This window comes from Sitophilus oryzae, unplaced genomic scaffold (genome assembly GCF_002938485.1).
Source record: "Sitophilus oryzae breed Bouriz unplaced genomic scaffold, Soryzae_2.0 scaffold_1000_pilon_pilon, whole genome shotgun sequence".
NCBI classification, from domain to species: Eukaryota; Metazoa; Arthropoda; class Insecta; order Coleoptera; family Curculionidae; genus Sitophilus; species Sitophilus oryzae.
The window spans coordinates 993,303-1,008,910 of record NW_022145617.1 but is presented as its reverse complement, the minus strand read 5'-3'; the positions used below and the strand labels follow the sequence as shown (position 1 = coordinate 1,008,910).

The window sequence follows — 15,608 nt, the reverse complement described above, 5'->3', positions numbered from 1 at the left end:
CGATTCTGCTTTGTTTCGTAGCTACAGGGTGTTAAAGTCTTCATTTTTATTGATTATTGATTATTATAATTTTCTTCCAAGTGTTTTTAGCGATTCGAATGAAATTTTGAGGTTAAAAGTTACTATAAGTGCGACATATTTTAATGCAATAAAAGTATTGAAATATTCACCAGGGACGTGCATATGGGTTATCACTGAAATATTTTTCTAAAAAAACATGTGCGCCACTCACCTTTTATTCTCTTGTTAGCAAAATTGTGTAGACCGTTTAATGCCGATTAAAAGTTGTCTTTTCATATTTTGTCGATTTCTATGTATGTATTTTAATGATTTACAATTTTATAAAATAATTCCTTTTATTAAAAAATATTCGCTTTGTCACAAAAAAACATACCTTTCTAAAATATACATGACATAAAAGTGCAAGTAAACTATTCCATTCTTTTCTGTTACAGTATCTACTATTTAAAAAATATGAATTTTTTAACTTTTTTAATAGAGCAAATCAGAAAAAAGTAACGATTAGCAATACTCTGCGAATGCAAAGTTTCTTAAGATCAACTGCAATCTACAAGGCCATAAAAATCTAATAATACTTTGTAATTAGAACGATATTTTTATAGAATTGAAAGGAAATATTATTGATTCTTAACGATTAGCAATACTCTGCGAATGCAAAGTTTCTTAAGATCAACTGCAATCTACAAGGCCATAAAAATCTAATAATACTTTGTAATTAGAACGATATTTTTATAGAATTGAAAGGAAATATTATTGATTCTTTATTAAAAAATGTATATAAACAGTATTTATAATATAATTGCATAGATGAATAATGATCTTCTACAAAGTCGCCTACTCACACAGCAATCAACAGTACCATACGATAAAAAAAGGCGTCAAAGACGGCAGGGGAATGACAATCGATGGTAATTTTGGCGAGTCCAGCCCTAGGAGTCATTACGTAATTTATTTTTGTATTGAGTAAACATTATTTTTAAATGGTGTAGTTTAAAATTAGGGAAAAAATTAGCGCCGGGAGGCACGTATAACCACCCATACTAAAATATGTTTATCTTAAAAACTGCGACTTTGATTAATTTTAATGTTATTACAAATTTTGTTGCAGATATTATTCCTAATCTTAAATTGAAAACCGCGCGTTTCGCTAGCTACTGTAATTTTGGAGTTACGATTTTTTAAAATTTTTAACCCCCTACCATACCCCCTAACCAACCCCCCACCCCCACCAAAAACTAATGGCCAAATTCTCGGGTGCCACAGTATTTTGTGCCAAATTTGGTTAAAATCGGTTTAGCGGTTTTTGAGTTATCGTGTTACAGACGGACAGACGGACAGCCAAACAATAGACTTTTTTTAGATCCTCCAATAGACTCTAAATATCAACTTCAACAACAAGTTTCGACTCAAAAGACGAGAATTGATTTTTATCCTAAAAATAGCAAACTTACATATACAGGGTGTAACAAGAATGATAGGGGTAGTTTATTTCAACACCTTCCACTCATTTTAAAAAAGTGAGAAAATTACCAGAAAGTATGTTTTCATAACAGTAATGCTTCCATAAAATTTCATTAGTCTATCGTTTTTCGTTTTCGAGATAAAGAATAAAAACATTATTTTTCCGCCATCTTTGTACCGCGATATCTCCCTAATGGTTGACTTTTGACCCAACGTTTATAAAGCAAACTACCCTTTATTTTGAACAAGGAATCACCCCCTGAAGTTTTTCGCATTTGTTTTGAAACACCCTGTATAAACGTAGCTCGTCATAAGTTTAAAAAGTATTAAGAAGGAACTTATCATAAAATTATTCGGAATTTAAATAAGAAAACCCGACCGTCAACGAAGAAAGACGAAAAGAAAACAACAGAAAATGAGAAAAGAATACAATGTCAGTTTTCTACTTTTTGACTCCCCAAGTTGTAATCGCGTTTGGGAGCATGTTTCAGTTAATCTGATTTTCTGGCGACTTAACGTCAGGGCAAGGGCCTTTAAAAAGATTATAAAGCATGCAAGTACGAAAAAGAAACACCCGTTCTTAGAGTAATTCGATTTGCCTCCCCCATTTGTCACCAAAGGCGTACAAATTGGGATAATTTTATTAATTAATCTATGCCGGGTGTTTTTCAAAAGTAGCTCACCCCCTATAACTTTTTTATTTTTTCAGACAAAAAAACGAAGTTTGGTATGTTAGTATATGACATAAATCGGGATTGACTGACGTATTCAATTATTATTGGTCACTTCCTGGTTCACCGAAAATTACTATCTTTGATTTGAAATGGCACCGGTATTTTTTATACAAAAGTTGACATATCATATGTCAACTTTTCACATTTTTGAAGTGAAACTTCTTACTCTAACAGCTATTAAATTGAAGGATTTGTAGAACATGCCTGAAAAAGTGTAGTTTGACATTTGAAATATTGAAAAAGTAATAAATTAAAAATTAATAAATAATTTGATCCTCTGTCACAAAATTGGTATTAAAATGACCGTCTGTCCGTCTGAAGACTCCATTCGGGTAGCTCTATCCACGTACCGAGTTTGGTTCCAATCGATCCGTAATTAAGAAAAATCCTGATGATTTCGTCCATTTCAGGGTTTCTTAAAGTGGGGTCCATAGCATATGTATCAGGGGTCCGCGGTCCGCATTACGTCAGTTAACTGTAAACATATTTATTAAGAAAATAAATAGTGTAGTGCGGCGAATTCAGTAGGTATTTAATCACTTAGCACTACGCGATACGCGTAAGGATCAAAAAAACAAAGTTGAAGCTGTTCCCTTATCAAACGTTGTTATTCATTCTAGATTTTTTGAAATGTCGTCAAATATTTTACAAGTTGATGAAGAATTAATTGCTTCATCGTTTCCATTCAGCATTCAATTGGATGAAAGCTCCGATGTATCACAATCGGTGTCAACAATATAACGGTGTCATATCGGTGACATCACAATATAACTCTTGGTATTTGTCCGTTACGTACGACAAGACACACGTAGTATTAAAGAAGAGTTCATTTTTTGCAATTCACTTTTGGAGACTACAAAAGCTTCAGCTGTTTAAATGACAAAATGGTTTTTCATAAATATCAATATAGACTGGAAGACTAAACTTGGTAGTATCTGCACCGATGAAGCTCCCGCAATGCTTGGAAATACGTCTTGTTTCGCGGCTTTGATCAAGAAAGAGATTCCTCATGTACAACTCATATACATAACTCATTGTGTCTTACATCGGCATGTTTGACTTCACGGACTTTACCTACATTTCTGAAGGAAGTTATGTATACATGTGTCAAAATAACTAACTTCATCAGAGCGAGAGCCTTAAACCACCGCGGCACCGCCTGTTTAATAAGAGTTTGTCAAGAAATGGAATCAGAACATAAAGTATTCCTTTAGTACACAGAAGTTCGTTGGCTGTCAAGGGGACAGAAGAGTTAATTTTTCTAAAAGATAAACGAAATTCACTTTCTGAATATCTTGAGAGTGAAGATTTACGCAGATATTTGGCAGATATATTTACTCAATTGAATGGTAACCATCGTGGATGCATCTGAACGGTTGAAAGGTTTCATATGTAAACTGCCACTTTGGAAAAGGAGGGTGGAATTTGATAACTTTGCAAATTTTCCGATGTTTGATAATAACACAATGTGACGGCAACACGATATCAATAATGCTACAGAAAGAGGTGTCTAAGCATTCGGATACATTGCAAACTTCTTTTGAAGGCTACTTTAACTTAGAATCGCTTGAAAATGAAACGTGGGTGCGGGGTCAATTTATAATCGACAAGGATATTATCAGCGATGAAGATCTCATTAAAGATGACTTAATTGACATGAGATCAAAAGAAGTTTTAAAAGCTGAATTTCATGCAAAAGATCTGGGCGAGTTTTGGTGTTCTTTACATCAAGCTTACCCTCTTCTTGTCGAGCGAGCTATGTCCGTTCTGATACCATTTGCTATTACGTACCTTTGCCGGGGCAGGGTTCTCGATTCTGGTCTCAATAAAAACAAAAAGTCGCAACCGATTGAACGTAGATCATATGCGCCTTGCCTTGTCGAAGATAATCCCACAATATAACGTTCTCATTGAGGCTAAACAGCACCATCCTTCTCACTAATTTACTAGTCTACGTGTAATAAATCTACTAATAAACCTTTTCTTTTTATGTAAATAAGGCTTTTTTATTTTCCTCCTCTATTATTTCTGATAGGGGTGCGTGGAATTGTCCAAATTGCGAAAGTGGTCCGTGACTGCAAAAAGTTTAAGAAACCCTGGTCTATTTAGAGGCATCGCGCATCGGTTCGAAACGTTGAGTGCGTCATCTTGTAGCCCGTCTCCCACTATGCCGAAATCGACCCACATTTTTCTTCAACATCAAATCCTTAGTGCTACCCTGATGACGTATCGTATCCAACTTTGCAGGGTTTGGTTTGGTTTGGCACCGTGTGCACCGTAGCTCACATAGCCTACCCACCAAATTTATAGTCTGTCCAACGAGAAGATCCTTGACAGTGATAGATGTGTCTGTCATTTTAATTTCAAATTGACAAGTGATTACTTCAAAATATTGTGAAAAAAACTGTATAAAACTGAAAAAATGTAATCGAGTTATTTTATTTAATAAAAACGGTATGTGTTAAAACAAACAAGAACAAGACACTACATACCAAAAAAATGTAAAAAAGTACTATTATTTACTTTCCAGCTTTATGAAACTACCCGCATTTGATTATATTTATCAATATAACTTATGTACAAATACAAATTTGTAATATTCCACAGGAATAAATAAAACAACATAGGTAAATAAAACAAACTATTTTATTAATAATAACACCTACCAAATTTTATACCTTAAAGGTTGATTAATTAACTTTAATCTTAATTTTTTAAACCAGTACCTTTTGACATTATTTTTCTGCAGTACTAAAATCCATTATTTACCTATCGTGTGATGTCGATATTTTACAGCTACTCCAGTTTTTAGTATGTGTTTAGTTTGATCCTTCTACCATATACGAGATGCACTTATCTACGACGAAATGGTATACAAACTTTATCGATGGCAACTTCATTGGTGTATAAGACTTTCTGCCTGGGCAGCAAGTATTAACCATAAACTGTGCTCTGGGTCTACAGTTAATTTTCACTCGATTTTTCCTCCACTTGACTTCAAAAGACACAAAACACACGTAATAATACGAATCAAAATGCATCATCTTCCAAAACGCAGGGTATTTAATAAAAGTTGACACAAAATTATAACCTATAATTTGGCAAGACTTTGACAAGCGTCAAAAATGACAAAAATCTAAAGGCGAGTTCATACGCATCGGCGTCCGTTTGTCGTTCATCGTTCCGTCAAACCAATAAAATTGAATACGATCTGTCATTTTTTTAAATAAACCAATAAAACTGGTTAAAAACAATAAGACACGACGCATGACGGATTTATATTTAAACCCATCCATAGATAACTTAAAAATTATTAGAAACTTTTTTTAGTAAAATAAATAGATTGGTATGGGACGTCATCTGCTTTTCTTCTGTCATCGTCTGTCGAAATCTTACCTGAGAAAAAAAACAGAGTATAGTTGCGATAGGACGACATCAACTTTTGACGTTTCTTACTTGAAAACTAACTGTCACAGTGACACGTGTCGTACACAGCCAAGTAGGCCTTCGTCCAATCTATCGACATACTAAATTTCATTTAAATCGGATAATTTTTTCTAAGCCGTAGGCTGGCGTAACCACTATCTCGCGTGTCGTGTCACGGCCTTGCATTTTTACTCCCAGAGCGCGCAAAGAAGTTTCACTTCAAAAAAAATCCTCTGGATATTACAAGAGGAGAAAGTAAAATTGGCAAGTGTGCAGAGCAAGTGGCAAAATTTTTTTGAAGACATTAATTTTTAATCAAGGAGCCTTTGGAAAAATAAATTTGATCCTCTAATATTTTTCGTCTTTACCTGGCAGGTTAAAATATGCCCAAATCGTATTTTTAATCACAATTGAAATTTTTCACATGGAACGAGGAGGCATCATTAGCATATATCTGGAAAAGCATTTTTTATAAATAATTTGGTACTACATACTTGGTATTTCGAGTCAAATAAATGCCGTTACATTTATTGTGGTAGCACTAGATTGAAATTCTATTTTTTCAAGCGAAAAAGTAAAAACTTGAGAACTTCAGGAAATTTAAATAAATTAGTAATTAAATTAGGAAAATTCATCGATATTTTCATATTTATTCTTCTCTAAAACAGTATGAAAATTTGAAAATGTACAAGCAACAATTTTAATAAAGAATGCATTCGAAGACATACTGTATAACTTTTCTTTCTTGTTCGCTACGAATTAACCCACTAAATAAATTAAAGGTTATTATTTTTCTTGATTAACCATAAGGAGTCTCTAAAACAGTTGCAACGGTTTAATTACCGCAATCTTTGTTTAGTAAGTGGCAAATTCCGGACTACTTATGCCTTGTGTGTGCGTGCTTGATACATAATTTCTTCATAATAAAATATTAATTTTACATTACAGTATATTCCAGTGGAGTAGCTGCTGATGGGAAAGTGCGAAGGGCAAAATAATATCGCACAGTTTTTAGTGGTTTATTCAAATTTGTTTATACAGGATGATTTTAGGTATATAGAAGTTTATACAGAGATGGTAGGTTGGACGTTTATGGATTTTTTAAAAATTTGGATTCTTACAAGAAGGCACCTGTTCCATCTATCTAAATTACTTTCAGCCTCACAGTGTTGTCACTGCATTTGGAAAGTAGCAGGATCTTTGTAATTCTAAATAGAACACCCCCGCATTTTTAGAAAGCATATAAACTTTTTTTAAAACATATATACAAAAATACACCTGGTAACACCTCACGACCAAAAATACTTTATACAGGGTGAGTTTCCTACGATGTTCTCTATGGGTATCTCGGAAACTACTGGAGAAGAGAGTCGGTTCAATGGGGAAAGAATTGCAGTTTTGTGGGGTCATAAATATGCGCCTTTCAGATTTTTGAGAAAGTTCACGGCTTACTAGATATTTCGAAAAAAAAACAAATTTTGCCTTTTTAAAAATTGACCCTAATTCCATTATAATTAATTTTAGACAAAAAGTTTTCAGATAAAAGTTGTAGATAATCACATCCCTAATGAGTTTGTGTTCTCCGATTTTTTCTAAAGCCTGTCATTTTTGACATATAACACAAATATATGTTTTTTTAAATAGAAACCATAGTTGGTCATGACTTCATAAAAAGCGAAATTTATTAAGCTATAAAATTTCAAAATTTATTAAGCTAAATTTTGAAAAAAACATATACTAAATATGTTTTTTTCAAAAAATTACAGTTATAGCCAATTCTTATCTTTCTTGGCTAATTTCATTTAGTTGGCATGGTGTTCTTATTTTGTTATGGATTGGTCAGGTGATCGAGGAGGCCCATGCAATTGGTCCACCTCTTTCCCTGAGTATAATCACATCCCTATATGAGTTTGTGTTCTCCGATTTTTTCTAAAGCCTGTCATTTTTGACATATGACACAAACATATGTTTTTTTAAATGGAAACCATAGTTGGTCATGACTTCATAAAAAGCGCAATTTTTTAAGTTTTCCAGCGATATAAGCTATATTTTTTTTTCAAAAAATTACTGAGTTATAGTGAATTCTTATCTTTCTTGGCTAATTTCACTTAGTTGGCGTGGTGTTCTTATTTTATTATGGATTGGTTAGGTGATCGAGGAGGCCCATGCAATTGGTCCACCTCTTTCTATCCCTGAGTCTACATATAAATAATTTTTAATATTTCTTTCATTGTAGGGGGGGAGGGGGGGTGGTGTGTCATATTGAAAGTCATGTTGGAACCACTCCATTAATTGTTCTTGAAAATCGTTCTCTAAAAACGTAAGTAACGTTCACCGGTCAACGTATCCTCGAAACTCTATGGCCAAGAAAAGTTGAACCAATAATCCTACACGCTTTTCTTCATTTGAAAATTTCATAAATACAATTTTTATTTATTTTAATTTACAAAGTTTGGATGTGACAGTTTCACATTTCTGAGAGCAACGACGATTGAACTTGTTTTCATGGCTAACTAAGTGAAATTAGCCAAGAAAGATAAGAATTCACTATAACTCAGTAATTTTTTGAAAAAAAAATATAGCTTATATCGCTGGAAAACTTAAAAAATTGCGCTTTTTATGAAGTCATGACCAACTATGGTTTCCATTTAAAAAAACATATATTTGTGTTATATGTCAAAAATGACAGGCTTTAGAAAAAATCGGAGAACACAAACTCATTAGGGATGTGATTATCTACAACTTTTATCTGAAAACTTTTTGTCTAAAACAGATTATAATGGAATTAAGGACAATTTTTAAAATAGCCAAAATTGTTTTTTTTAAATATCTAGTAAGCCATGAACTTTTTCAAAAATCTGAAAGGCACATATTTAAATAAATAAATGCCTTTATTGTCAAAAAATTTTTCAATTTGTTGACAAAGGTAAACTAAACAAACAAAGTAAACAAACAAGGTACACAAACAAAAGATAATACAAAACATTATACAAATAATATTGTCAGTCTTATTGTTTAAAATAAACATGTATAAATGTGTACAATGTCAAAGAATAAAAAAATAAAAATAATATTCAAAAATATTTAGTTAGTTTATAGTAAATATCAATGACCTCTAACTAAATTTATTTCGATGTCATTAGTAAATATAGCAATAGCAAACATTAGACCAGTGTTTACAAGATCAAATTCGATTATCAAAATATAATTCATTTACAGCGTAGAAAGCCTTGTCTAGTAAATACGAGTTCATTGCTTTGCGAAATGAAGAAAATGATGTTATAGATTTGATTTCAAATGGCAGGTGATTGTGCATTTTTTTCGAGTTGTATAATATTGAACTTTTAACTAACTCTGAGCGTGGGGTAGGTAGATAAAGATCTTGCTCCGCGTTCCTGAGTGGATAAGTAGTGAGATGGCCTTTCTTGAGAAGCTGATACATGATTACGTTTTAGGCAAACGGATTCAAATATAAATGAGGAAGGAAGAGTTAATATTTTTAATTTTTTAAAAAAGTCCTGGCAATGAGTTCTGCTGTTTAGTCCCAGTGAATATCGACCAGCTCTCTCCTGGAGCTTGAAAATGCGGTCAAATTGAGTCGCACAACATGTACCCCAGAATGGAAGGGCTATTTATGACCCCACAAAACTGCAATTCTTTCCCCATTTAACCGACTCTCGATCTCTATTAGTTTCCGAGATACCAATGGAGAACATCGTAGAAAACTGACCCTGTATATATGGGTAGCTCATATTCGTTTACATAAACAACCAAAAGTTGTTGAAGCAATCTGACTGATTCAGTGTTACTGAACGAGTAATGAACTGATCAGTATATTCGCAGTTTCAGTGAAAGTGAAAGCTAGTTCTACTAGTTTTGATCATTTTGAATACAAAATGAAGTGTGTAAAAAAGTTTTTCTTTCAATTAGTTTTCCACGTTTAGAGGAAACATTCACTAATATCATTGATACATTAGAATATTTGCTAACGGCAACCTCAATACAACTCTTCTTTTTTAACTTCTAACTAGGTCCACTATATTCAACAAGTAGCGCCTTTCAATCGAACGAACTACACGTTTCATTTTTTACAAACTGAAAAAAAGGACCATTTAATTAGGCAAACACGCGATGGCATAAATTTATCCCGGCGCTCCCTCTGGCGAGAGGAAAACGTGTTACACCTCAGTAACACATACACATACAAAACTATGTCGATGTATGTGGGGTTTCCTCCCCCAGAAGGACTAACCAGAAATCGAAAAAATGGGCGCGAACAAACCTGATCATAGAATTAATTTAGACGGTCACGTAACTTAACATTTTATTATCATTAATTAATTCTCATAATAAAAAATGTCGGAGAAATTTGCTACCAGAAATGTTAAACCAATGACTCCTGAGTGTTTTGTTTTTTGATTCATGTCAATACATGCTCTGGTTAATTTTGAAGAGTGAAATGAACTGATCACGATCAATTTTTGCAATTTGTTCAATTATCATTACTTTTTGATGTAATTTCTTAATATGACGAGATGGTTTTGGTGACCATTCTCGTAACGTCATATTACGCTGCATTGGATACTCTATACCATGGGGCGGGCACTCCTGCGATTTGACAGGTCTTTATTTTTAGTACATTCACGCGCCACGGATTGTGCTGTTGTCGCTTCCAGACGTCAGCTGGACAGCCCCACTCCCCAAACTGTCGATCGGACACAATTTTCGCGTCGCACGTGGTCGTAGTCAGTTGTCGGTTTGTGGTTGTCGGTTTGTGTTTTGCTTTCTGTGCTGTTCGTTTCGTTACTATAGTGGTGCGATTCGGTGTTTTTTTAGCATAAATTCCCAATATATTTGTTCAAAATGGTATTCTGTTATGGTGTTCCTGGCTGTAGAAATACTAGCAAAGATGTGAAAACGCATTGCCTACCAAAATACTCTGAGGTAAGAATCTAACCTTTAATTTTTATGTTATTATATCTTAATTCAGTCCATTTCAGTTAAAAGTTTGTCTTAGAATCTCTTTTTAAAAATATTAAATTCTACTAAAGTGTAGTTTTTTCATTATTTTGTTTTAGTAAATATTCTATATTCTGTTATTTTATACTAGGTACTTAAAAAAAATTTTTATTGTTTTTATAGATGAGAAGAATGTGGTGCCAAGCAGTAAATCGACTTGATTTGGTAGATATTTTGTTTATACTTTTTATTTAATTCTAAATAAAATAATATAAAAGTAATCTCTGTTTTTTATTAACATATAATTTTACATTAAATACATATCTTGAATAATTCAAAGCAATAAAGTAAGTTGCAAACTATTTATATTTGATGAAATAGTAATCAAAACAATAGTTGCAACTTGCTTTATAGTTTTGAATTATGGTGGGTTCATACAGCCAAATAAAATAAAATAAGAATAAAATAAAATAAGAAAGTTGGTTATATGGGATACCGTACATGCGTTCATACAGCCAAATAAAATAACAAATAAAATAAGAAGTCTTTATCTTTTAACTTCTTGTTTTATTTTATGTGAAAACGGCTTTGCGCACGCTTAATTCTAACCTACAAATATTTTCAGTTTGGATTTAATTTATTTTATAATTTCACATAAGTAAAATGTATAATATAGTAGGCAACGAATAAATAAATATACTATAAATGGTAAAATTACTATAAACAATCGTAAAAGTTAACTTTTATCCAGCCTCATCGTACTGCGCATGAGCAAATATATATTTTTTATTTTATTTGACTGTATGGACGCACACAAATAAGAATTTCTTATTTTATTTTATTCTTATTTTATTTTATTTGGCTGTATGAACCCACCATTATTCAAGATATGTATTTGAAAATAAATTGTAAAATTATTCCGATTTGAATATATCGGCAAATGAAGCTTAGTACCCGCACGCTCCACGAGCGTCGCTGCAAAACATGTTTTGGCGAGAGTCGCCAATCTAAATTAGTTCTGTTATCTATGCTCTATACTAAATTTAAAAAAAAGTTAACGACTAACAATACAGTCCTGGTTTTAACAAACATTCATAACGATAACAGAACTAACGATATTAAAAAAAAACATCTGTAATGCTCAAGTATACAAACAGAAAAAAAAATTGGCAAAAATACCCTAATACTTTGTATTGTCTCCCTTGGATACTACAACTGTTTGTACATAGAGAAATATGTATAAGTGCCTGTATAAGTCCGTTCATACTGTCATTGAGGCTGCATATTTCATATTGTGTTATTCTGTCCCATTCTTCAAGAACCAAGCGAAGTTCATTTAATGAAGCTGGTATCGCTTCGCGACCCCAAACCTTCTGCCAGGCATTTCCCAAATCTCGAACATGATGTGCAGTTCAAAGTAGTATGGTATGTATAGTTCACCATAATCACCAAGGCCGCCTTGTCATATTGAAAAATAACATCAAAAAGAAATGATAATTGAAAAAATTGCAAATAGTGGTTCATTTCGCTCTTAAAAATTAACCAAGGCATGTATTGACATGATCCAAAAAACAAAATGCTCAGGAGACATGGTTCTGGCCATAAAATTATATTTTAGGAAAATTTACAGCCCTGAGACTGTATGATGAGTTATAACTCGTTATAAGTCAAGAAAGGAAAACACACAATAGATCTGTAAGATCACGGTGATTAACTCCTCTCCTAAACATTCTACATTCTACATGGTGAAAATTTTGTCAATGACCGCTAAAAAATTAATAAGAAAATACTGGAAACGTAAACGTATCGTTTTTAGCGGTCAGCAGATCGGAAGAAAGTTGTTTACTAGCGTCATGCTATCGCGAAACGCGAATGCGGCCAGCGATGGCACATTTCTTGCTCGAGTAAAATCCGTGTCATTGTTAGATACTTGACTTCCACGATTATCGAACGTTTACACCAAATAACTGAATGATTATAAGTATTAATGGAAGAAAGTGAATAAAAAACTGTGTTAGAGTTTCATACCTTATAAGTTTTAGATTATTGTGATTCTCTTCTGATCTCTAGGTTACATTCTCCAGTATTATCCTTTTCAAAAAGTCCAACAACTGTGAGACTGAACGCTCTATATTTGTGACTGAACGCTCTATATATAGACCGGGTGCGTCTCAGAAGTGATTCACCCCTATAACATTTTTTCAGATAAAAAAACGAGATTTGGTATGTTACTATATGATATAAATTAGGAATGATTGACGTATTCAATTCTTTTCGGTCACTTCCTGTTTCAGCGGAAATGATTACAACTTAGAGTGCCATGGCTGTGTTAAAAACACTAATTTTTAATCAAGGAGCCGTGGAAAAATAGATTTGGTCGTTTAATGTTTCTAGTGTCTTGTCCTGGCCGGTTAAAAGATGCCCAAATCGTGTTTTTAATTCTATCTCATAGCATATTTGGAAAAAGCATTTTTTGCGAATAATTTGATACCACACACTTGGTATTTCGAGTCAAATTGTCGTTATGATTCGTTATGCATGTTGAAATTTCAAATAAACCATATTCGAAAATGTCAAAAGTTGACATATGATATGTCATTCTATTCAAAGTGTCACTTTATATCGAATAAAGTAGAAAAATACCGAGGATGCCATTTAAAAATCAAAAGTTGTAGTCATTTCCGCGGAAACAGGAAGTGACCGAAAAGAATTGAATACGTCAATCATTCCTAATTTATATCATATAGGCCAAATGTTTTTTTTATCCGAAGAAATAAAAAAGTTAAAGGGATGTGCCACTTTTGAGATGCACCCGGTATATCTATCATTGCTTAATACAAATAAACACACATTTATCAGGCTGTTGCACTGACATAAAATATGTATGAGCAAACATTTTTATAAAGAATGCATTTTTCTCAAAATGACAATAATAAAAAGGACATTCCCCTTGTAAAGGCAATCCGGGGACATACTGTAGAGTCGAATAAAAATCAAAAAACAAAATCTGGAAAATTTCGACAGTAATCGGATGTTTGAGATTTTTTTGAAACGAAGTTTAAGTTTTAGCAAAATGTAATTTTTCTTAATAAACCTTGTATTTCCTCTGGTTTACAAGATCCCTGTAGTGTGCATTCTTATATGGGACACCGTGTATAAAAGAAAAACATTGTATTACTGTAATGTCTGGCAACTTCATACTTCGATGTCGTTAAGAAAAGGTAAATTTTGTTTTGTTAATTAAACAAGGAGATTTTCTAGATTTTGTTGAATTTGTTGGGAGGTATTGGTAGAACAAATTAGTGGTTACAGTTAACGTAGTTGTTTGTTTCTCTAACTTCAAACTTCAATTCAGAACAGACAAAACTGTGGTACTTTTCAAGTAGCAGAAAAAGTTAACAAACCTTTAGCTGTTTCCACTAATTATAATTGAAAATGTCATTTTGGTCTTTGATCTATCAAGATATGGATTTGGTGTTCTGTATTTTCAACCTAATAAAGATAAGACTGCTAAGCCTAGAATATTCTATTACTTTTAATTGGATTTTTTAAACATTGTGAATACTCGTAAACTCTTAAGTATAAAGTATAATTGAAGTCGCTAATTTATTCCACTAATTTTGAGGTTCTGAATGAAGCATTAACTACCACAATTTGTATCACTGTGAATTGCAAATGTTTTTATTATTTTTATATAGTTAAAAATAGAAAATGGTGTACGGTATAAACTAAGTAAAATATTCAATCAAACTTAACACATCGTAAGTAAATTTAGTACTCTCTAATAATGTTGTCGAGTTTTTATCCTATTAATCATGTAAATGGTGAGAAACTAACGTTACTCATATGCTTAAGGCGCCCCTATGTTTATTTATTTCATTGAGATAAGATTTATCGGATAAACCCATTCAAGGAATTCTAAATTCGTCTAATAAACCCATTTTTTAGCCGTTTTTTATTTTAAATGTCTAATTTGATCATTCTGAATCCAAATCACAAAAACTAATACCGAAGTCAAATTTCAACTAAAGCAATAAATAAATAAAAATCCCCTTCTATATAGATACATGATTTAATAGTACGAGAGCTAGCAACGTCGGAAAAACAAGTATTTTAAGGCGTCTGGCTCTTTCATACATCTTTTACTATGCTCTCTAGAACAGCATGCGGCCCGTCTGGCTGCCGGTAAACATTGCGTTCCCTACTGCGCATTGAAAGAAGATCCTATATTTTTATTAGACCTTTAAATTCTAGTATTGAATATAAATCGAACATGTCTCCATAGCGCAGTGCGTAGAGTTTCCTACCACGAACCGAAGATTCAAAGTTCAAATCCGGGTCAGGTCAAATTTATTTTCGTTTATATTCTGATAGTAAAGTATTAAATATTTGTTTTTTTTTAATTATCAGAATTATTTAATACTTTACTATCAGAATATAAACGAAAATAAATTAAAAAAGTCTTTGACCTGACCCGGATTTGAACTCTGAATCTTCGGTTCGTTGTCGGAAACTCTACGCACTGCGCTATGGAGACATGTTCGAATTATATACAATACTAGAATTTATAGGACTAAATTAATAAAAAATATAGGAACATGACTCTCATTATGACACAACACCCCCCCACCGCCACAATGAAAGAAATGTTAAAGATTATTTATATCTTAATCATGTAGACTCAGGGATAGAAAGACGTGGACCAATTGCATGGGCCTCCTCGATCACCTGACCTATCCATTTTAGATTTTTAGCCGACCATACCAACAGGTATGGTAGGCTATTAAGATCGTCAAAAAAAAGTTTGTTTAATTTCACTCAAAATGAGTTATTTGGGCCATAAATGACATGGATAATTTGCATGGTGTCTGCCTGTCCGTCTGTCCGTCTGTAACATGATAACTCAAAAACCGCTAAACCGATTTTAACCAAATTTGGCACAAAAATACTGTGGCACCCGAGAATTTGGCCATTTTTTTGGTGGGAGTGGGGGGTTGGTAAGGGGGT

General features: G+C 32.9%; 1 protein-coding gene across 4 annotated transcripts in view; it reads right to left on the bottom strand.

Annotated features, from left to right (window-relative positions):
* The window catches only part of LOC115877296 (putative fatty acyl-CoA reductase CG5065), a 76,633-nt gene that overhangs the window by 20,048 nt on the left and 40,977 nt on the right, over window positions 1-15,608 (bottom strand). The gene's annotated exons all lie outside the window — the stretch shown is intronic.